Source organism: Balaenoptera acutorostrata, chromosome 4 (genome assembly GCF_949987535.1).
Source record: "Balaenoptera acutorostrata chromosome 4, mBalAcu1.1, whole genome shotgun sequence".
NCBI classification, from domain to species: domain Eukaryota; kingdom Metazoa; phylum Chordata; class Mammalia; order Artiodactyla; family Balaenopteridae; genus Balaenoptera; species Balaenoptera acutorostrata.
Genome location: NC_080067.1, coordinates 71350637 through 71374556, shown reverse-complemented (window position 1 = coordinate 71374556; position 23920 = coordinate 71350637). Strand labels below are relative to the sequence as shown.

Sequence of the window (23920 nt, the reverse complement as noted above, 5' to 3'; positions counted from 1 at the left end):
AGATGAGAAGGGAAGGGTAGGTGAAAGAAGAAAGGAAAGTCTCCCAAGGCCACAGTGAGAAGGGAAAACGGTATAGGTACCACTGCCTACGGATAAAGAATGATTATACATAAGTCAAACATAGGGAATTCCTTAAAAAAACTAAAAATAGAGTTACCGTATGATCCAGCAATCCCACTCCTGGGCATATTTCCAGAGAAAGCTCTAATTCAAAAAGATACATGCACCCCAATGTTCATAGCAGCTCTATTTGCAATAGCCAGGACATGGAAGCAACCTCCATGTCCAACAAGAGATGAATAAAGAAGACGTGGTACATATATACAACGGAATACTATTCAGTCATAAAAAAGAATGAAATAATGCCACTGGCAGCAACATGGATGGACCTAGAGATTATCATACTAAGTGAAGTAAGCCAGACAGAGAAAGACAAATATCATACGATATCACTTATATGTGGAATCTAAAATATGAAACAAATGAACTTATTTACGAAACAAAAATAGACTCACATAGAAAAAAAAAAATAAAACTTACGGTTACCAAAGGGGAAAAAAGGGTGAGAAATAAATTAGGAGTTTGGGATTAGCAGATACAAACTACTATATATAAAACAGATAAACAACCAGGACCTACTGTATGGCACAGAGCACTGTATTCACTATCTTGTAATAACCTATAATGGAAAAGGATCTGAATCTACAATAGAACTGAATCACTTTGCTGTACACCTGAAACACTGTAAATCAAGTATACTTCAGTTAAATAAATAAATAAATAAGTCAAACATGGCACTGCAACTCCAAGTGACTGTTTCAATTTTGATAGTCCTGGTATTCTTTTGAAAAAACAAAGAATGTAAACTTTATACAAATAATTTTTGAGTTTTTTTTTTTAAACCAAGAAATAAATATATATTTATAGCAATATAAATGTACAGGGGAAAACTAGACACATACTAAATTTTTAATGATGGCTCCTTCTTGGGAGAAAAAAGGATGAGGGAGTAGGAAGGGGTTTGGTAAGTTGCAGAAAGGTTCACAAACTCACTCACTCCCTGCATCCTCACCCTTGCAATGTAAGTTTCAAGCTTCTCTACCCATGTTACTAAAAAGTGTGTATTCATTCACGGACCCATAAATTAATCCACCGCCTGTTTCATAATCCACCCTACATGTCTCCATCTTATCTATAAATATGTAAAAGATTTTAAACGCTTTATTAAATTCAAAGGTCTCCCTACTACGAGTAACGATAGCAACATTTACTGAATGCTTAATATGTGCAAGGTGTTGTTTTAGGATTTCACATGCATTATTTCATAGAGTCTTCCTCTGTTCTATCATTAGCCCCACTTTATAGACGAGGAAGCTGAGTCACAGAAATTAAGCAACTTGCCTAAGGTCGTGTAGCTACTAAGCAGAGGATGCTGGATTTAAACCCAGACGACCTGACTCCAAAGCCTGCCTGGTCTACACTATGTCTATGATTATCACTCTAATCCACCAGCTGATTAACTCAAACAAAAAAGGAAATGGCGAGGTGACCCTGTTCCAGCTCCTGGTGAACACAGCTTCCTTTCAAAGACTCAAAAATCATCTGTCGAAAAAGCAAGTCTAGAATTATACGGGGAATCACAATAAAGTCAGCAGATTCTAGACTCCGGATACTGGTTTGTTTGGGATTTTTTTTTTTTTGATAACTGATATCTATTTCCTCATCTCTCACTTCTGGCATTTCTGCTGATTTCCAGGTTTCCTCAGAATTACTGGCAGCCCTTCCACAGTCACCATCAGACGTCCTCTGTATCTTGAGATGCAGTACATGTGGCCCATGAACTTTGAAATCATTTAGTAGAGCAGATTGCTCTCTTGCAACCTCCTCTTCCGTCGAGGACATCAATTTCTTCTTAATGACGTCGATTCTACCCTTCCTAGCTCACAGATCATCCCCTTTCCCTTGATAGAGATGACTGACAGAGGCAGAAAACAGTCATCTGGGCCATTACATCACCCTCCCCAGGTTACAGAACACTAAAGGACTCCCTCCCCTGGAGCCCATTCTAATCCCATCCCTGTCTAAGAAGTAACTGGAAACGAAAGGCTGTGATTGGCTGCCAATTACATCATTGCTCTACAGGCCTGACTGAACTCTTAATTAAGTGAATGCCACTTTACTTCCTCACCTGACTCCACGGATGAATAAATAACCACAAAGAGAACAACATGGGGTGAAGGCAGTAATAAACCATAGCCTCTGGCTCAGGTAGGAAAGAGGAAACATTTGCTGGGGTTACCTGTCATTAAGAACGATTTGGTCACCAGGTGAGGACATACAGTTCTCTATATTAAATTAGAGGAATGATTCAAAGGGGACCAGTTTCAGCTGACAAGAGCAAAAAGAAAATCAATTTCAGGTTGCCAGGACAACTAGACTTTTCCTGCAAGAATAAATTTGATACAGCCCTAAAATCTGACAACTAAATGTTTCCTCACATTACATCATATCCCCAAAACGTTTGTTGAACCAGTTAGATAATCAAGCCTACTAATTACTTTCTACAACATCCATAAGACACAGGATTGATGCTCTTAGCTCCAGTCTGGCTTTCCTCTAGCAGCTCCACTCAGTACCTTAGTTTTACAGTGAATGAGGACTATGTGCTTCTTCAAATAAATCTGAAGGCTTATCATTGTCAGGTTGTCCTTGGATCCTGGAAAAGGGAAGGTGAACACCTTTTGAATATACATCCCCTAATGGCTGAGATCTATACCCACGTTCCCTGTCGTATCATTCACCAACTACCCCTTCCAAAGAAGGGGTCCAAAGTCATAGAATTATATTTAACACAATGTTGGATCTAAAGGGACTTGGGAGATGACCCTTGTTTTACCAGAGAGTGAATCCAAGATACAGATAGGCAAAGCGATGGCTCAAGGTCAATACAGATGGTCAACAGCCAAGTCAGGACTGGAATCCAGGTCCTTTGATAATGGCTTCTAGGCAATTTCCTTAAATAGCTACCATCATTCCACCTCTGCCTTAGAGACTCTGGGAGCTAAAGTAAAGTCCACTTGGTCTCCTATTAATCCTCATGAGGCAATGACCCCAAATGGCCTCATCCCAGGAGTTCAAAGTCCTGACCCCAGATCCAATAATATCTGATGAGATGAGCCTTCTCTATGCGTTTTATGTTCTCAGAAGGTTGAATATCAACTTACCTCCAGGGGCTATTAAAAACAAGAACAGCTAATAAATCACTGGAAAGCACTTTGCAAACGTAAAGTAATACAAAAATGCTAAGCACCAATAATATAAGTGCCCCAGGCTGAGGCAGGTCCCTGGAGAGCAAATGATTTCAAGGGGCTGGGCTGTGCTCACCATCATCCACCAGAAGATGTGAAGGCCACGCCTCTCTCCAAACTTCACTCTCTTTTCTTAGACTGCTCCCAAAATCTCAACTATACCTCTAGATATTATTATAACATATTGTATTATGATGGATATGCAGGAGGGTACTTGCTATCAGTTCATACGGTCATAGAGTCTTTGCTAAGTGTGGAGAAACACTGAAAGGAGATCAGAATCCAATGGACAGGAAAGTAAATGTCAAGCTGTCCCTCATTGGTGATAAACCAAGTAAACCATGAAAAACAATGAACCCATTAGAAGGTACCTGTCAGCAAATTCAGCCTTGAGAGCCAATGTAGAATCTGATGAGAGGTCAGAAGAATAGAGCGCTCTGGCTACAGGTACCAATGGGAGAAAGAAGTGAGGACAGAGCATTCCTTCCATCCAATACCTGGTCCTTGACTCTCATAAGCAAGGAGAGCAGAAAAGGGCAGGAGAGGAAACCAGGGGCGAGTAGAGTAATTCAGAAATCAAAAGCTGGTGCCTGAGGGATTTGACTTCTAACCCAAACCCTGTCATCACGTTTTGTGTGATGTTGGGCAAGTTACTTAAATCTCTCTAAGCCTCAATTTCCTCATCCATCCAACATAGATAATACTACTACCTACTACACTGGCTGGCTTTTAGGATTAAATGAAAGGAAATATGGAAAGCAATTTAGTCAGTGCCTGACATTTAGTACATGTGCAATAAACATGAGTTATCATGCTAACCAGAGAGACTGGGGGCTGGAATCCAGCACAGAAACAAAAGGCAAGAAGTAAAGCATGGGACTTCCCTGGTGGTTCAGTGGTTAAGAATCCACCTGCCAGTGAAGGGGATACAGGTTTGAGCCCTGGTCCGGGAAGATCCCACACGTCGTGGAGCAACTAAGCCCGTGCACCACAACTGCTGAGCCTGCGCTCTAGAGCCCGCAAGCCACAACTACTGAAGCCTGCACGCCTAGAGCCTGTGCTCTGCAACAAGAGAAGCCACCACAATGAGAAGCCCGCGCACCGCAACAAAGAGTAGCCCCCGCTCGCCACAACTAGAGAAAGCCTGCGCACAGCAACAAAGACCCAACGCAGCCATAAATAAATAAATAAATTTTTTAAAAAAAAAAAAAAGTAAAGCATGATGTTAGAGGTCAAGATCATGGGAACAGAGAAGAAAAGCTCTATCCTACCAGTTCTACTTCGTATCTACTAGGGAGTTATCATGGTCGCATTCCCAAATATCAGATTTAGGGGTAGATGACAATAACCCAGAAATGGTCAGGCATCTGCAAACCTCAGACTTGAGTGGAAATCCAGAAGCACTTGAAAATTTAACCACTTGATCAGTGTAGAGGTCAGCTCTCTGCATTTGAGCCACTAAAATCTAGGATTGAGTAATAAATGTGGCTCCAAGAGTCTCACCCCAAAACAAGAAACAAATTTTAGTTTTTGTAAAATGCTCCCCCTCCCACCCCCACTTCATTTAACAGACTTTAACACACATGGACACAGTCCATGCTTCCTAGGGAGGTAAGAAATGGGCACAAGAACCATGAAATTAAAGAGTAAGTCCCATTAAGTCAAGCCCAGATAAAGAGACAGGAGACTTCAGAGAAGCAAAAGAAACTAAATTTACTGAGCTTCTATTCTGGCAAAGATGCATGATAAGAATTGAGAAGAGAGAATCAAGGAAGACTTCCTGAGAGAAGCCCCTATGAGCTGATAATCTGCTGGAGCACCTAGGACTGGGGGCCACATCCATCTCTTCAACAGGATCCTGACAATGCAGTGCTGCTGGATGGGCAACCAAAAGCTCCAGAGCCACCAGCCACCCTTCCCTCCAGGTTCCAATTGGCAGCGTGGGCATCTACCCACCACTCCATGCCTGGAGGTGAAGCAGGAGCACGGGGAAGCTAGGGTGTGAGCACAAAGTTGGGAGCAAGCCAGCATCAGGGCTCATCTGCTGCACCCCCATGTACAAAGCACAAGCAGACATAAAGAGGAGACAAAGAAAGGAATGAAGAAAATACGGGCTTCTCGGTCAGACAGGGTGAGAGAATAAAGGGTGTTGAGTCAGGTTATGAAGAGAAAAAAAAAAAATGAGAGACAAGAGAAAGAGTAGGAGGAAAGGGCAGAAGGAAAGAGCTGGTGTGTTGTTTGTGGTGTTTATTTCTTTAAGCATACTTCTGCCCAGTCATTTTTTTCAAAATCATACTTGTGTTAAATCCTTCAAATGTTAGCTTGAGAGGACTTTGTTTCATGCGCTGACCAGCACTGAGAAGAGTTCCTGGAATATAGTAGGTGCTGAATAAATATTTACTAATTGAATGAATAATGCTCAGCTACAGTGGGTCACTGCTGCTGAGAAGAAAGAGGCTTTGCAAGTCACCAAGAAAAACAGCAAGATTCTGTTTATACTTCAGTTCACTCGCTTTCATAAGGTGGGATAACACAGGTGAAAACGTAGTTCATGGTTCCTCGTGGGCAGTCACCGTATATTCACCAAACCTGAATCAGACTGACCCACGCTTCAGGACAAAGGAAAGGCAGGCCGTTCCCTGGATGAAATCCCTCTTATACTGATGGTTCAAAGGCAGGACGGGCCCTGACCATTCCACTGTCTCCTTTGGAGAAAGGTGCCATTTTCCATCGCTTGAGAATACTCATGGTCTGGAAGTAAAATAGAGGTGACTACAGACTCCGTAAAAGACATAACAGTTGAGGAAGAGGACAGGATCCAGAAAGGACTGGATTTAAGCACGGAATTAAAGCCTTGCCTATCAATTTTCATGATGTTCCCTCGATCCCTCTCCTAACGATAATTGGAAGGCTTAATTCCTAGCCAGTTCAGAATGTAACTTTGCCCACAATGACGAATATACAGTGACTTGAAGATGGAAACACTAATTGCAAAATGATGAAAGGGGTCAACACCAACCATTTCACTCTACCACCATAAGATCTATCAGAAGTTTCTATAGCCCGTTATTATTTATTACACGTGAAGCACTTTCTATCTGCAAAGTGCTTTGGAATTGTGTTTTATGAGTTACTCAGCATTCTTAAATCTAAACACAGCTAAAGCCCTAGCGAAGGGGGGTTAACCCCGTGATTTACTTATTCATCACACTCAGTGGGTCCATACAACTCCTCCCAATGACTGAACAAGTTGAGGAAGGGGCAAAGAAAGCATGAAAACTGAGAAATCCAATCAATCCAATTCTTTTGCCAAGGCCCCCTGGCACTGGCAATAAGAGGTACAGAAATATATCTGACACAGCTCCTGACCTCAAGGAATTTATAGTCTAGGGCTATCTAAGGGAATCTTTATGCTCCCTTCCAACTTGAAGAGTTTGTATTTCTAAGAAAATATAAATAGTTTTCAAATACCATGTGCAGAAACATGTTCCTACATGATCCAAAATTTGAGCAATTATACAGATATAATTCTGGTCCCAAAAATGGAGTTGAAAGAATACAATATGGGCTTATTTCCCCAATTTTCACCTTCCAGAATCAAGATAAGCAGCCCCAAATCATGTAAGAGGAAATTTTAGGAGAAATGAGAGTTAATAATTTCTCTCAAGAGCAGTCAGCCTACCCAAGGAACTTACTCTAAGAAGAAAACATAAATTTAAGAGAAGGATTCCATTTTCATAAAGCCACTTAACAGATGAATAAATTAACACTGATGGAAGTTACAAACAGTTTGGGTATTTCTCTAAACATTAAAGATCAAAGTGTTTGGAGCAACTACCCCCTACAGTAAGAGATCGCATGAAGTAGTCAAGTTCAGTTGGACATATCACCTGATGAGAATAACAGAGGAGGGACTGATGGATGAGAGGAAAGATGGGGTATTCTACACACATTTTAAAGTCCTTCCCAACCCTTGGTTTATGATTCACTTCTACGGATTAGAATCTAGCACTAAACCTGGCACATATTAAATGTTTGATAATTTTTAGTTCTTTGCTGTCTTAAGTAAATGAAAGTACACATGCAAGAATGAACAGTCCCAAACTAGAAATCCTCAGTTCTGTTCCCTGTCATAGTGCCCTAGTTGAGAATTCAGCTGTGAAAGTGAACTGACTGTCACACCACCCTACTCATCACCAAGACTGATTCACCAAATATTATGGCTCGCACAATTCACAACTAATTAAATACCATCTTCTACCATCCTCTGATGGGGGAGGTGGGTGTGTACGTGTGTGTGTGTATGTGTTTATCCTGACTTACTGGATAGGCTGAAGCTTCAAAACGAAACACAGTGCAGGCATAAAAGCACTAGACAAATCTCTGCCATGCCATCTCTTTACCCTGCGACACTGGGCAGCCTCTTCAACTTTATTTGAGCATCAGTTTGCTCTTAAGTAAAGTGAGGGTATATTCTTTAGCCTGCCACCTCACCTATGAGGATCTGATGAGTTAATGGGTATGGAAAAGGGTTAGTCCACTGGAAAGCCCTGTAGAAACCTACATCACATATCATACTCCCCGAAGGATCAGTCACAGCCAATAAATTATTACTGTTTATATGATTGGTCTTCCCTGTGGTTTTCTCATAATAGCACCAAGCATTTGTAACCATTACAATGTATGCTTTCTACCAAAGAAGAAGATACACTGCGCTCAGTTTCCTTAAATATCCCCTAACTCACTGGTAGAGTCTATCACAGAGGCTCAGGATCCTGACTCATTCTTCTCAATTCCACTCCAGCCCCAGTTACGCTGCCTGGTCATCGTGTGCAGTCTCTTCTCTTTATACACACACCTACCTCTGTGGCACCAGAGGGCTCAAAGTCAAGATGAAGGCCACCCATGCAAGGAAAGGCTGCTGAAGCCCCCATTCCCCAACCCAGAACCATCAGTTGGAACTAGACTGTGAAGGGAGTTGAATGCCTTGCTAAAAAATTTGGTCAAAAGAGTATAATGAGTGGGAACCCACAGAGGAGCCAGCCTGCCTTTGTTCTATTGGACGTTAAGGAGGCCTGGTCAGAACTCTGTGCAAGTTGATGGGCTCAGTATGACTGGGGATATGAAGTAGGAGCAATATGAGAGATGAAGCAACGATCTGGAAATATGTTCAATTAAATACCTTCCAAGGCCCACAAGCATTTCACTTTCCAGATGGAGAAATGAAGGCCTAGAGACCTGAAGCATCTTGGACCAAGTCACAAAGAAAGCTCACGGCACAGGTGCCAACAGAACACAGATCTCTCAGCTCCCACTCTCTCTGGAGCGATCGCTCTCTGCTTTCTCAGTACTTGCCTGTCTCCTCCTCCACCACCTAGGACTTGGCGGCTCTGCAGGAGCATTTATTGGTCCCATCGGAGGGGCCGTCGCAGCAAGGCAGAGCGGCGCCGGAGCTGAGCCTCAGCAGGGAGAAAGGGGCTCCCCTGGATACCTGCTGAACCACCGTGGGCTCCTCCAAACGGCACCTTTCCACGACCGCTCAGCGTGCTGGTGGGCATGGGCTGCCATCAAGACAGGAAAGCCCGAGGGCTGGAACGCTTTGTCAGGGAACAGAGAAGCCTCCCTTTATCTCAACTGAGCGATGAGAGAAAGAAAGAAATCACGTCTGGTCTCATAAAGTAGAAATGACTGCGGTCCTCTCGAGGGCCAAAATTTTGTATTTTTATTTCTTCTTAACCTTCTTAACATCTGTGACAGGCCAGTGACTCATCCAATTATTAACTGGAAAGCCAACACCTCAATTTCACATCCCTAGTTCCATCTCCCGAGGTGTGAGGAAGTTTCTGGAGCTGCCTCCTACCAATGCCGCTTCTCCCACAGAGGAGACGGAATTTATAAAAGACGCAGACAACTGATAAGGCCATTACAAGGCTGCATTTGCTAAGTGCACACCTGTTCCTACAGCTCTGTGTTGGGCATACCTGAATTTCTTCTCCAACAACAAGAGGGACCAGCAGAGGGGAAAGACCATGAGGGTGCAGTAAATGCAACCATCTCCACCCTCAGCAAGAAGCTATCTGCCAAGTGAAAGGCTAACAACGTGTCCAAGTTATATTTAAGGAAATCACAAAGAAAAATTCAAGACCAGGGTTTTTATTTTGTCTTTTTAAGTTCAAACCACAGAAAGTATTTGGAAGAATTAGAAACTACTTTCTGTGGGGAATTCCACAGGAACTGGAAAATCTCAGGCAAAATTAGAACCAAAGACAACAGAAATAGTAGAGATCTCAGAGATCATCATATTCAGCCCTGTCACTCTGACATTGAGAAAAAACAAGCCAGAGAGAGTTTCACAGCTGGACGGCGGTCATGTTGGGCTGAGTACCCACATCTGCTGACTCCAAGAATAATTTTTGAGTCCTCATTCCTTGCTAGCATTGACTTCAACACTGACTCCAAATTAAACCTACATGTGACCAAAAAGAAAAGGGAAAATAAACTGTTCCCTGTGGCAGATGCTTGGAACATTGGCTTCTTTCTGAAAACGTCACAGTTTCATGTTCTGCAGAAGATGGAAACCAACGAGGGTCCTGTTTTGTCAGTTGCAAACGCACACTTCTCAGGAATGCATTTTATGTCTGGTATTCTCCCTCCGCTCCCTCACCCTGTTTCTCTTTTGGCCATATATGGAACTGAGCTCCAATGCCTGGGTCACAGAACTCAGGCCTCGGGTATGAAAGCAATCTGCTTTCTGAGCTGTTTGTCTTTACTGGAAATTCGATGAATCCATCTAGGAAACATCTACTGAAATGCAAAAGCCAGGGAGAATTGATTCACACCCTGAACTTGGCACAGAGAAAAAGATTTTTCTTTTGCTCACCCAAAGGTATGCTAACCAGATTCTGTGGAGAAAGTGACAAATTTAACAAATGTAAGAGGGTCTCTTGCTCAAGAACTCTGTGTGTGTGTGTGTGTGTGTGTGTGTGTGTGTGTGTGTGCATCTGTGTGCCTGTGCATGCGCATGCTGACGTGTGTCTTGGGGGAGGGGAGGATAGTTATCCTAACACAAGAATTAGAAAGACAAAATTGACACTGAAAAAAGCAAGACACCACCAGCAAACCAATCAGAATATGTATTAGGCATTCATCTTTCCTGATACGACTTAGTTACCTCTTCATGTGGTGTCTGACTTTCAAACTTTGGCAAATGGCATTTCAGAAGCAGAAAATCTCTTTGAAAACTGGCATTACCTGCAATTATCATTTCAATTTAAAACAAGCATTTACTGAGCATCTATAATTCCCAACAATATTTTTGAAAGGACTTATACGAAGAGAATTCAATAAGCACATTCCCCGGACATGTAAACTTAGGACAGAAAGATCAGGAAAGAAAAGCTATTTTGAGTGAGGGGGAAACCAAGGGCCCAGGAAGAGAAATGACTTGCCCAATGGTGCACAGATCAGTAATTTCCCGTGGTGAGCACATAAAATCTAAAAGGAAAGGAGAAGAGACTGCATAAAGATGTTACAAGCTCCAAGAGCAGAGAGAAAATGGCCACCTGTTAACCCTCAACAGTATCCAGCACTCACTGTAGCGTGTGGTCACCCACAAACTAGCCTTGTCGTTTTCAAGAGAGCACTTTTGGTCTCCCTAGTGAGGACCAAGGATGGGCAGAGATCACATCCTCTATGTGAAAGGCCTCTGGAGGCAAGCAGTCCTGGTTAGAATACGAGGTCCATTGACTCTGTGAAGAGGAACCTTCAGCAAGTTACCTGTCCTCTCAATATCTCCAGCGATTCGTCTTCAAACTGGACATGATCATTTCTACCTTATACGGTAGCTGAAGAGATTAAATGAGCTTTTTACAAAGTGTCTCCCTAGCAGTGTTTGACACATAAATCCGCACTTAATAAACAGTAGCTGTTAGTAGCATATTCAGTCATAATTCCTGCTACAAGAAGAAGGAATACTTTGGTACAATGGTATGAGTCACAGAGCCTAAGGTTCACATCCCCGTAATTCTTCCCAACCTGACTGTGAACCGTGAGCCTGACTCTGATTCCACATGTATTACCTCGTTGAGACTCCTTTGCATCCGCATTATTGTGAGGCTCAAGTGAGATCTTAGCTAGAAAAAAAGCTCTTTAGAAATTGTCTTGCAATGTGAAAATGTGAAGTATGATCATAAAGGTCAGAACCTTCTTTGGGGAATAGTAGAGTGTCATACGATTGTAGGTACTGCATAAGTATCAATAGCGAAATGAGAGATGGCCCGTGCTTTACTTTTCTGCCAAAAAGGAAATTCAGCATTTTAAAAAAAAAAAAAAAAAAAAAAGGTTTCCTTAAAAATGGCTTGAATGCCATGTTACTCCTCTCATAATGTTCCTGGGACAGAGGCTGTGAGCCCAACAACGGTGGCAAGAATTGACTGAGATGACTGCTCAGTGCAGTGCAATGACTATTTATGAGGTGCTGGCCAGGGCAGGCACAGGTCCAGGCCCAGGTGAGGAGGCCTGGGGGCTGAGCAGCCCCCTGAGAACAATCACCGGAAGTGAGCAAGCCAAAAGGCCTTCAAAACGTGGGATTTCACAGCCAGTGTAAGATCAAGTCTCCCTCTGGGCCCATCTTCCTCATCTGTACAGGTGCCACGTTCTCAACCTTGAGAGATGTCCAGAAAGGCAGAAAGCTTGAAGAAGCCAGAACCATGGTCACCAGGGCTGCCAGAAGTCTTGAAGCACCTCCACTACAATGGTTTTCAAAGCGCGTTCCGCAGAGGCACAGAGCTCTGGACGATAACTTGGCCCTGGATAGAAGACTGTTTAACCATTTAAAAACAGCATCACCATATAACTCTACTTTGGTTATTCTATATTCAGGTATCTTCTGCTTCTCGAAAGTTTTCTTTATAGCACTTTGCTTTTATGAAAGACCTACATTACATTTGTTTTCACTAACCAAAAGAAAGCCGAAGAGGATTTTCACTTTACTCCATTTAGGCTCATAAAACATTTTATACGAACGCTCTACTTCCGGATAGCAGCAGGGGAAACCTGCATTGGGATTTCCCATGATATTTCATGAGGGGTTTAAAAAAGAATTCCATGAAAAGAAAGGTTCTGAAAACACCAAGGCCTAATGAGTCTACTGTCCAAGGTCATACGGCCAGTTAATGTCTGGACCACACAGATGTTTCTTGGATGAAGGCCTGGGAATGAGGGGCTAATGAGAAACAATCAGGAGGGGTTAAAAGCGCTCCAGAGAGCATGCACTGCAATCAGAGAGGTCAACTTGCCCCACCCCTCCCAAAAGGCTGGAAATCTCTAGAAAGATTTGAGAAGCAAGAAGTGGAGGATCATGGGAGCCAGAAGGACAGGTATCCCAGGTCTGGGAGTTCCTTAACTTCTGTCCTCCACGCTCATCTCTGGGTCGTCACACCCAGGTGAGCCACCCTGGAAGAAAGCTCTTCCTGCATGGTGGCTGGGCCCTGAAGGAGAAGGGCGAAGCTGGGAAAGGAGAGCACACACTTTTCTCTGGCTCTTCAGACGGCACTCTGGCAGCTCGGGTTAAAGTCCCTCTTGGGCGCCAGGAGACTTGAGCTTTGCATTCCTCCACCTTTCCACGGGCCAGATAGGAATAAGAGGATCCACGTCAACCCTAGAGGAGTCTGGCGAAATCGCAGGCAGGACTCTCCAATCTGCTTAGTAACGGCAACAGAAAGTGCTAAATTAGTGAGTCAAGAAATATTTCTGGAAGAGCTATTCAACTGGAATGCTTGGAGATCCACCCGCATTGCAATAACTCGATCTGTCCTCATCTTTTAGAACACCAGTGAGCCCGGGTTTAAAAAAGGACTTCACAGCTCCAGGGGCGGCCAAATAAATAAATAAACACATAGAAAGCTCTCAGTGGCTGATTGAAGTTATTAGGGAGAAAGTTATGCTCTCAATAAGGATGCGATTTCCCTCTCCTCTCTCTCTCTCTCTCTCATTTCACATCTTTTCCCCAACCACTTTTGGTAGTGAGCAATTTGTCATGCTTCCAAGGGAAGCGACGCAGTCTCCTGCACGGCTGATCCATCTAAAAAACATATCATCTGTCTCTGCGGCAGAAAGCCCAGTTGGAAGAAGCAAGTTCTGTGCGTTCAACTAGAAAACACTTCTTGTTCTCACTGTCAAAATAATTCTGTATTAAACTTCTGGGATATGTGACTAATGTGCCTGGAACCTTTTGGAGCGACTGGTTTATTTATTTTAGGGAGGGGAGGGCTGCTGCTCCTGCTGGGGGTGAGGAGAGAAGAAGAGGAGGAAAAAGGACGGGAAACCGTGAAGAACAGGCCCAGGGTCTGCTCGGACCTCACATCGGCTCCCGGGAGCCGGCCCTGCCACACTTCATCATCAGAAGCCACACAAGGCCCCAGGCCAGGCCGGAAGAGGAAAGAAAAAAGACATAGAAAGACAGGCAGTGCACACTTCCCAGAGTCAAGGTTGCCTCACAGTTCCTAAAAAGACTCGGAAAATTAAAAAGTAAAAGCAAAGTTAAACACACACACACACACACACACACACGCACTGGAGTAATCCTATCACAGCTCTTTCTAAAACTCATAATCCCTCCCTTCTGCTTACAGGGAAAAAAATAAAACCCAAACATACAGGGGGGCGGAGGATTTACCCCTTCTATGGTTCCTCACCTCGGCAGCCTGCCACTCCCCATTCTTCTCTGTCTTCCCATGCCTCTGCTGTTCCCTTTGTCTTGAAGACGCATGTCTCTCTTCCTTGTGTATTAAAGTCCTAGCCATCTTTCAAGACCTTTCAACACCACACCCCCCAGTGAAGCTCTCCCCAGCAGCAGCACACAGCATGTCCAGGAGGTGATCATCAGTTGTGGGCAAACCAATCTACCTACTCCCTGCCCCCCCCCCTCCCATCCCCAGAAACCAGAATCCCCACAGCAACCACAGTGCGCATGTGCACACACACACACACACACACACACACACACACGGCCAAGCCCTTGCAGTCAGAAGTCCAATTTTCCTATCTCAGCATCCCCCGCCAATAGCTTGAGGCCTGCATATGCCAAGCACTCAGTCAAGGCAAGCCCATCACTGAAACTTGGTGCCTTCCACACCAAAGCATCTTTAGCAGTAAACTCGAGAGACCCAAAAGAAAAAAAAAAAAAAGTCAGCTGAAAAATCTTCAGAAAAAGGCCAGGAATTTGCTCATGTTAAACCTCTAGAATCAGCAATTGAAAACTGCCCTGCTCACTTCTCAAATCCCGTTGTGTGGTCAGTCTCCTCTCCGGCTTTGAGTCAGAAAGTGGGTGGAAGTCTGGGAAAAGAAATGAGGAGGGGTGGCAGGAGGGGAAGCTCCCAGTGGGAAACAGATCAGGAAAACAAATCTAAAACACATCATTTTTATAACTGCAGACTGAAATTATCTGCTTGCCTTGTGTTTCGTTTTAATTTTCCTCCAGCTTCTCGTTTGTAATACTTACACGATTTAAAAAAAAAAAAAAAGGAAGAAGGAAAGAAGATGTTTGGAAGTGAAGAATAGGGATGGGGGAGTGACCAGGACAACGAGGAAAGAAAGAGGGAGTTAGTCTGCTTAGGCAGGCCCTCCCTCTGAACTTTCTCTCCAGGGAGCTATTTGGCAAGAGAACTTCAGAAAACAGTTTTCACTTTCCTTCTCCAAACTCCACCTCCCTCCCCCACCTCATTTTAAAAATCAGCTCCAACCTCCTAAAGAGGGAAAGGAAAAGTGAGACTCAATTCGCTTCACATTTTATACCACTTAAGGAAAACCATTTCTTGGAGCGATTGCTTTACAGTTCAGAGAATAACCTTCTCTCTCATCCCGTTTCTCTCTACTTCTGCAGTTTTCCTTTCATTCCTGTCTTTTTGCCCTTCTTCAACTTGGAAGGGGTTCTCTGCCCTCAGAACTAGCCTCATCCTCCTTCCCATTCAAAATATCTCTTCTCTCTCCCTCTCCCTCTCTCTCTCTCATTTTACAGATAGAACAACACACACAGTGTTGTTCCTATTTTTTTCTATCTGTAAAATGAGAAGTTGGTTCTATTTTCAACACACACAGAACAACACACAGTGTTGTTCCTATTTTCTTGCCTTTATTAGAAGGTAATAAATACCCACAAAGTGGGACTTTATTCATTCATTTATTCAATTTAAATATAGCTTAATAAGCACCTACTAATAAGCACTCTGCTCTCAAAGAGCTAATATTCTAGTAGGGGAGATCAAACAAACCCATCCAAAACTGTAAAGCAACGTCGATGGTGATGTGTCAGAGGAATGGCAGAAGTGTTGGACCTCCCCCAGCTCCAAGAACCGTGGAAGCCTTCCTAAATAATGCACCTGGTACACAACAGAATCTCTAAAAAAAAAAATCTGTTAAGGGAATAAAGAATATGTGAATTAGTGAAGAAAGAAATGGATAAAGATGCATTTGAGCCTGGCCTTAAAAGGATGATTAAGATTTGGACACACATGAAATGAGAGAGCCAACATGTTAAAGTTAAGGGTCACAGCTGCACAGAGGCAGGAGAATGAGGGGACCGTCTCAGGAATGACCAGAAGTCTAGCGCAAAAGGGAAATGCTATCAGTGGAGGAGCTGGAAAGGTACCCATTTAGTAAACAAAGAAAGCACTTTCTATGTAATGCATTAGGACCTAGTCACTGGTAAACCTTTACAAATCCTAACTCATTTACTCCCCAGAACAATCTTATTGCCATTTTACACATGAGGAAACTGAAACACAGGTGCAGTATCCTGCCCAGGTAAGAGTGCTAATTGGTGGTGGAGCGGCCTGGTTGCCAAGTCTGGCTCTTAACTGCTACATTATTACATCTCCATATTATATCGGTGTCAAGGATAGATCACAGAGGGCCTCAAATGCCAGGCAGGAGTCCATGCTTTGTTCTGTATGCAAAAGGAAACAACTGAAGGTTTGGGGAGTTAGAATAATAGGGTCACATTTAGAGAGAATGAATAATTTGCATGTGTGTATAAGACTTATTGGAGCTCATGAATGAATTACAGACTAAGATGAATCCACCTCAACTTCACCCCCTGCCCCACCCCCAGTCAGTCATGCTCATCCATCACTGTTTCATTAAGTACACAAGTTGAACAGGATACACAGTCATTTTTTTCTGTGTACACTCAGACCCTGAAATTTGATTGAAAAAGTCTGTTCCCATCTGTTTTCTGGGCCCAGGATTCCGTGCAGCCTGCCCGTAGAGGGAGAGCATGTCTGCAGTCAGCAGTGAATGGCCTCTTGGTCCAGCCAGAATGCTGCGAGAGGCAACATTGTACATGTATGTATTGAATAGTCACAAAAATAGCTCTGAGAAAGGACGCGGGGAAAAAACCTGCACTCTTTAGAACTGACGTGTTTTTCCTTTTCTCTTTCCACCACTGCTTCTATGACCTAGTAAGGAGGTATCACTGTCGAGTAGGAAGAGCACTGGACCGGAATTCAGGAGACCTGGGCTGAAGTGTCGATTGCCACTATTTTTTATGTGATCTTGGACAAGTTCTAGGCCTCAGTTTTCCTATCTGTAAAATGAGAAGTCGGTTCTCAACAAGAGCGATCATTCCCCTTTCTGTGTGCGTGTGTGTGTATGAGGTTAGCCTGTGTCAAAAGAGATGAATGTGCATTTTGCTTGAAATACAGTACTTTTTTAATCTCAAATGCTTTAAAAATATTATACCAAGTAGAGCTGAGAACTAGATTGTGGAGAGTGAGTTCAGGTAAAAAACCTGGGGTCACATAGCCAAACAGAATTCCACAAATAAAATGTCAAAGTAGTGACCTGTCAAGGGTGGGATTACAAGTGGTTTTCTGTTTTTTTTTTTTTACACTTTCCTCCACATTCTAAATTTACAACATGAGCACATGTTACTTTTACCAAAAGAACCACTATGCTTAATATTAATTTGATTATTAATTAATTTTAATAATAACCAGAATCATACCTGCAGGGAATATCGGGAGAGTCCAGAAGCTCACTAACAACGTGAGTGCAGTCTTTGAAGAACAGAATAGAGACTATCATGACTGCCCCTGGGCCCCCTGCGCACCCACCCACCCACCCACCCACCGCAGCACATGCGGCTTCCGGGTGTGCGCGCTTCGGCCAGGCTGAGACCCGGAGGGCGGAAGCAGCGTCTCCGGCTCTGGTTAACGCCTGCGCCGAGCCGGGTACCAGCCCCATTCTAAATGCTTAGTCATGTGATATCACTCATATGTGGAACCTAATTTTTTAAAATGATACAAATGAAGTTATTTACAACACAGAAACAGACTTACAGATATCGAAAACAAACTTACGGTTGCCAAAGGGGAAACGTAGGGGGGAGGGATAAATCAAGAGTTTGGGATTAACATACACACACTACTATATATAAGATAGATAACCAACAAGGACCTACTGTATGGAACAGAGAACTCTACTCAATATTCTGTGATAACCTATATGAGAACAGAATCTGAAAAAGAATGAATATACGTATATGTATAATTGAATCACTTTGCTGTACACCTGAAACTAACACATTATAAATCAACTATACTTCAGTAAAATTTTAAAAAACTGAAAAATAAAAAAATAAACGTTTAGTCAATATGTCCTCAAATAACAAACGACCTGGCTTAGAATTACTACAGGAGTAAAGCTGATAATATCCAATTATATCTAAAGAACTTTTTTTAATCATGAAGCCATAAAAAAGGGGGGAAGGGTCATTTTAAAAGACATGTAAACAACCGCCACCACAAAAAATCCAGGCTCTTCTTTCACGGAGTTTAAACATGAGCCTCCCTCACCAGTGAGCCTGCAGGGGATATTCTGTAACTAGGTCACCGGATTTCACTCTATCACGGTAGACCTCTCCAAATGTTCACCAAAGCTACCAACATCTCATGAGGTTAATTTTGGACAACTGCTGAGTTGAACTAAAAGTAACACATTTACTCAAAAAACATTCAGGGAACGGCTCCAATATTCTCGGCACAGCAGAAGACACCAGAATTAAGAAGCTTCCCCACCCTCCAGAAGCTTACAGAAGGGGAAGAATTATACACACGCATAAATAAGAATAGCTCAAGGTACAATGTGATAAGTTCTAAAAGTGCTCCCACTCAAAGCAGTGTGGGGTTCTAGGAAAGAAAACGTTATTTCTAGCCTCTGGGATGAGGGTCTGAGGTAATGTTCCAGGAGGACGAGAAGGGAACAAAGGCAGGGATCGGGCAGACCCTGGTCCAGGGTACAGTTCAGCTGGCTGGAGCCCAAAGACACTAAAGAGTGGCCTTAATTCCAGAGTGAAAGACTGGCATCAGATGATGGGGAGAATTCTGAATGCCAGCCTGGGAGGATGGGTGTACTTCCACCAGAGCAAGATGCGGTGCCTCTGCGTGCATAGTGATCTTGTCAGTTGAAGCCAGTCTTTTCTACGTAGTAGTAAATTCAATCAGTAAACAAAAGGTAAAGAGGCTACATATAAACATATATCCAAGCTAGTGTAAATAAGCCACAATAGGCTCAGGAGTAAAATCGTTGGAAGTAATTGTAAATACCCCACAACTAAAAAACACACGCCTTCAAACGCTGAAAATCTGGTGCCGGGGTGGGGGGAGAGAACGAATTAGGAGGGGAGGTGGCAAAAGTCATGGCTCTGTCTTTTGGTTGCTCCAAAGTGGCTCATTCCCGTCCTCTAAGGCCACTGATTTCAGTATCTGTGTCTGTTCCCGTAACACCTTCTCCAAAGTCTAAGCCACCTCAAAAAAGCATGAATGCTTTGGATGAGTAAATTCAACCTCTCAATGGAATGATAACATCATAAGATTGAGGGTTCACTGAAGTCAGAAGAAAACATACCACGTCAACAAAAGAGTAAAGAGAGGGCTTTTCTGCCCCTAAAGCATTGATTTTGCCTGGACACTAGAATCCTCTGGAGTACTTATTTTTTTCAAATGCTGATACCCAGGGCCCCACCCCAGTCCATTTAAATCAGAATGTCTAGACGGGGGACACAGGCATGGTTATAATTAAAACCCCAGGTGATTTTAACACACAGCCAGGATTGAGAGTCACTGCTGGAAGTTTGGATCAAATGTTCAAAGGAAAGCAAGACAGCAAATAAATGAAAAGAACTGACTGGCAGCCCAACTCAAGCAGCACAGTAATCCCAATCAGGCACCAGCTCCTTGTCAAGGAATCCTCCCTCTGGTTGGGGAGTGCAGGGTGAGCTCTTGGCAGGGGGAGGGGGGTCAGCTTTCCCCGGGGTCTGTCAGCGGATGCCTTCTAGAGGGTCATCAGCATCCTGTAATTAATGAAGGTATGTCCCCCACATCAGAACACAAGTCAAGGACATCAGGGCAGCAGGAGCCAGCACTGGCTCATGTAAAGTTCTCCCTCCCACAAGGAGGAGTGTGCGGATCTCAGTTTCCAGACTTCAATGCCGGGGCAGTGTGGACGTGGGGCTAGAGGCTTTGCAGTTAGGTAAATGCTGACTCTGACACTTTCTTCGTGAACTTAAGCAAGTCCTTTCATCTCTCCAAGCCTATGTTTCCTTATTTGTAAACTGGGAATTAGAATATAAGCCTTGCATGTCGTTTTTCTTCTAAGGTTAAGAATGCTGTTTGTTTGCAGCAACATGGATGGACCTAGAGATTATCATACTAAGTGAAGTAAGCCAGACAGAGAAAGACAAATATCATATGATATCGTTTCTATGTGGAATCTTAAAAAAACTGATACAAGTGAACTTATATCCAAAACAGAAATAGACCCACAGACATAGAAAACAAATTTATGGTTACCAAAGGGGAAAGGGGCAGGGAGATAAATTAGGAGTTTGAGATTAACATATATACACTACTATATATAAGTAACCCACGAGGACCTACTGTATACCACAGAGAACTATACTCAGTATTTTGTAATAATCTATAAGGGAAGAGAATCTGAAAAAGAATATACACACACACACACACACACACACACACACACACATATATGTATAGCTGAATCACTTTGCTGTACACCTGAAACTAACTAACACAACATTGTAAATCAACTATACTTCAATAAAAAATAAAATAAAATAAAAATACAGGAAAAAAAAGATGTCTGGTACATACTAGATGCTCACTAAATGACAATGAATATATTATTATCATTATTGAGCAAATAAACCGACCTGAAATTGTCCCCAAAATTGTATTCCATGACCACACCATGAACTGAAGACAAAAATAAGAAATATATGTGGCAGACAACCAATTTCATCTCATACACCAGGAAGAAGTATTATTTGCACTTCCAGTGACAACTAAAAACCAGCCTGTTTAAACTTAGAATGTAATTTATTGCCCTCAGTCATACCTGTCAGCAAATACAAACTGGCCAGGACTCCATCAGTCATCAAGACTCACCTTTCCTCTATTCAGCCTTTATCACACAACAGAAAGACAAAGCTGAAAGGTCTCCGGAGAAGACATGACCATCAGGCTCACTGTGCAAGCGAGAGAGGAAACCAAGGCTGACGGGGGACACACAGCGTGTAAGGAGCACGTTTGTCCTCAAGAAGGTGGTCAATTTCAATTAAACTTAGAAGCTACTGATGTTCAGAATAGAACTGTAAACACACCCTAATTAATGAGTTTACTAACACTTCTTCTCATAAGACAGGTAGTATGGAAATTAAATGCCTTACTCTATGTGTGCCAGGAACAGCTCCAAAGCCAGGACTAAAAGCCAGGTCTGGGGGATTCCAAGCACTGGAATGGAGATGGGGTCAAATGTTCAGGGTCCTACACCACCTGATCCTTAAGGATCAGGGCCCCCCCCCCCCGCCACCTGATCCTTAAGGATCCCCAGCAGAATTAATAGATGGCGACCATGGAAACCATTTGTAAACAAATTAACGGTAGATAAACGTGAGGAATTTGTTCCAGTCTGACCTGGAGACACCTACATGTTGTCTCTCAGTACAAAAGCATAAAAAATCGACTGATAGAAGATTAGTACCCATTACCCACTTGGGCCAAATGCCAAATAGCTGTGTTAAAAATCAATACTAAGCCAAAACTGAGACTGAAATCTATTACCATCATCATCTAGATTTCCTTGATACAAGAATAAATACAAAATTTCTCTGTGTTGAAGATAATTTATCAATTATTTGTTGTGCATGATTGTGGAGGTCTTCCTGATCATGAAATGTTGAGGGGACAAAGTTGGCAATCTTCCTGTAATTTATCTTTTAAAAAAATTAAATAGTACTTTTCTGGAAAGATTCATGGCCTTATGTAAAATTAAATACTGAAACTTAAAAACAGTTCCTAATAGTCACTCTTTTTAATTATGAATGCATTCACCAACCAATCCTATAATGATTTCGAATTATAATATAATTTAATCTCATAACAATGCCTCTATTACAATTTATATTTTTATAAACACTTATCAGCTAAGAAAGAATACGATGTTCTTCCCAAAGTTACCTCGCTAATGTACCCTATTAACTAAGATTTCACTAATCTAATACTAGCATTTACTATCAATTTATTTCCCTAATTGTTTAACAATTCAAAAGTTCTTAATAATTATCTTACCCATAAATTTAACAGCTTTCACAATCACCATTAAATATTGTTGCATTTTGCTCTTATATACTTTTATATGTCAATGGATTTGTAGAATTTCAGGGTATAAAACACTTTTAGAAGACTTTTCACTACAAATTACATGTAAAAGATTCACCTATATTTGAAAGTAACAATCTGGAAATTAATTTGCCAGATATTAGGTGGAAAGCAATATCTGGATATAAACAACAAATATGAAATACATGTTTGTTCATATTGCAAATGGTTTTATGCTGATATGACAGAACTTATGTGATGTTAGCACTCAATCGCTTCCTGCACAGAGATGCCCAAAATATTAATGAAGTAGGCATATGGCTATCTTACCCTTCCAAGGGCTGAAGCAGAGATCTAAGCCAAAGAGCATCTTTACACCAAATATTAAAGCAAAAACCAAAGTCAGTGCATCCTTAAAGGCAACTGAGTTGCCTAATTCTAAAATGGCACTTCTGGATTTTTAGTGTCTTAGCATGGAAACACAACATGGGGCAAAAACTAGAATTTTCAATACATATATATCAAAGGCCTGACATGAATCAGGTACCATACTAAGTAAGATATCTAGAACTCACAGTTCAGCACAGGAGACAAATATGTACACAACAACCATCACTGTGTTCATAGAGGCCTGGCACAGAGTGTGTGTGGTGGGGAGCAGGGTGTCAGGAAAACCTTCACAGAACAGGTCTTTCAAGCCCCAAATGGAGGCTGCATGACCTGAATCTATGAACAAGCTCAGAGAAACAGTGGTGCTCTAGAATGGCAGGGTGGACAGGAATAGTGACAAATGTCATGGCTTTCCAGACCTGGCTTTGAGTCTCAGTTCTGTGCCTACTACCTCTGTGACCCGGGAGAGTAACATAAAATATATGAGCCTCAGTGTCCTCATCTGTAAAATGGGGTAGCATCTCTATTTTGAGTGGGTGTTGGAGAGATTGTACAAGGTATCTAGTGGAAGCATCTAGCACAGTCTCCGGCTGTGGATACGGCATTCTGTATCTTTTTTGCTCCTTTCCCAATATCAATGCACATGCCTAGTACATGACCGCAGCCAAATGGTTCTTAACCCTGTTGTTGAAACAACCAAGATGTTTCCACAACTCCATCAAGGCAGAGGGTACTTTCCCAAGAAGCCATAATAGGAATAACACTTAAGTAAGCCACTCAAACATTTTATAACCTCCCTGGCCTGGGGTGGGAGTGAGTCAGAATGTGAGGGTCTATCTGTGTTTGTCCAGCACTACACAGAGGAGACAGATGCTGTGACTGGTGAGTATGGCTGAGAAAGACAAAGCCTCCAGGGATCTAAATATTTAGGCATCAATTTCTGTTGGAAGTCCTGCTGAGAGGTTACACTCCAGGAAGACAACTATCCTTCGATAACAGTTGCCCTGGGTGATTTTTGATCCTCCAGCTACACATGCCACATCTTCCACCAAAGGAGAGGCAGTGAAGGAATTCTACCCACTGCGTCTGGTGGGCACAAGCTTGTTGGGGCCCTGAGAGGAAGATGCCCATGGAGCAGCGAATATTCTCCTTTAGACCCTCCAAACGCTTTGCTCCGATTCTTCCTTCACCATGCAGTGTCTCTAACAACCAATCCCATTCCAACAGCATCCAAGGCAGAGCACAGACACCGGCAAGCCAGTTAATGCAAAGCTCTTGCTCCCAGGCACGTATGAAAGTGGCACTGAGTTGATCCCAGGCTGCCTCATGCACCTGACTAATGCAATTTCCTCCCCATCCCACTACTGAAACCCTGATTCACGTTTTAAAAAAGGGGAGTGGGGGCTTCCCTGGTGGCGCAGTGGTTGAGAGTCCGCCTGCCAATGCAGGGGATACGGGTTCGAGCCCTGATCTGGGAAGATCCCACATGCCGCGGAGCAACTAGGCCCGTGAGCCACAACTACTGAGCCTGCGTGTTTGGAGCCTGTG

At 42.8% G+C, this 23920-nt stretch overlaps 1 protein-coding gene across 4 annotated transcripts in view; it reads right to left on the bottom strand.

Moving 5' to 3' along the window:
* LPP (LIM domain containing preferred translocation partner in lipoma) overlaps positions 1–23920 on the bottom strand; it is a 711048-nt gene that overhangs the window by 582155 nt on the left and 104973 nt on the right. Inside the window, exon 1 of one of the 4 annotated variants that reach the window (XM_057545525.1) lies at positions 14003–14160. The exons of the other annotated variants lie outside the window; for them this stretch is intronic. The gene's annotated coding sequence lies outside the window, so the exon portion shown is untranslated. Of the gene's footprint in view, positions 1–14002; positions 14161–23920 lie in introns of those variants that run through there. 4 annotated transcript variants of the gene reach the window in all.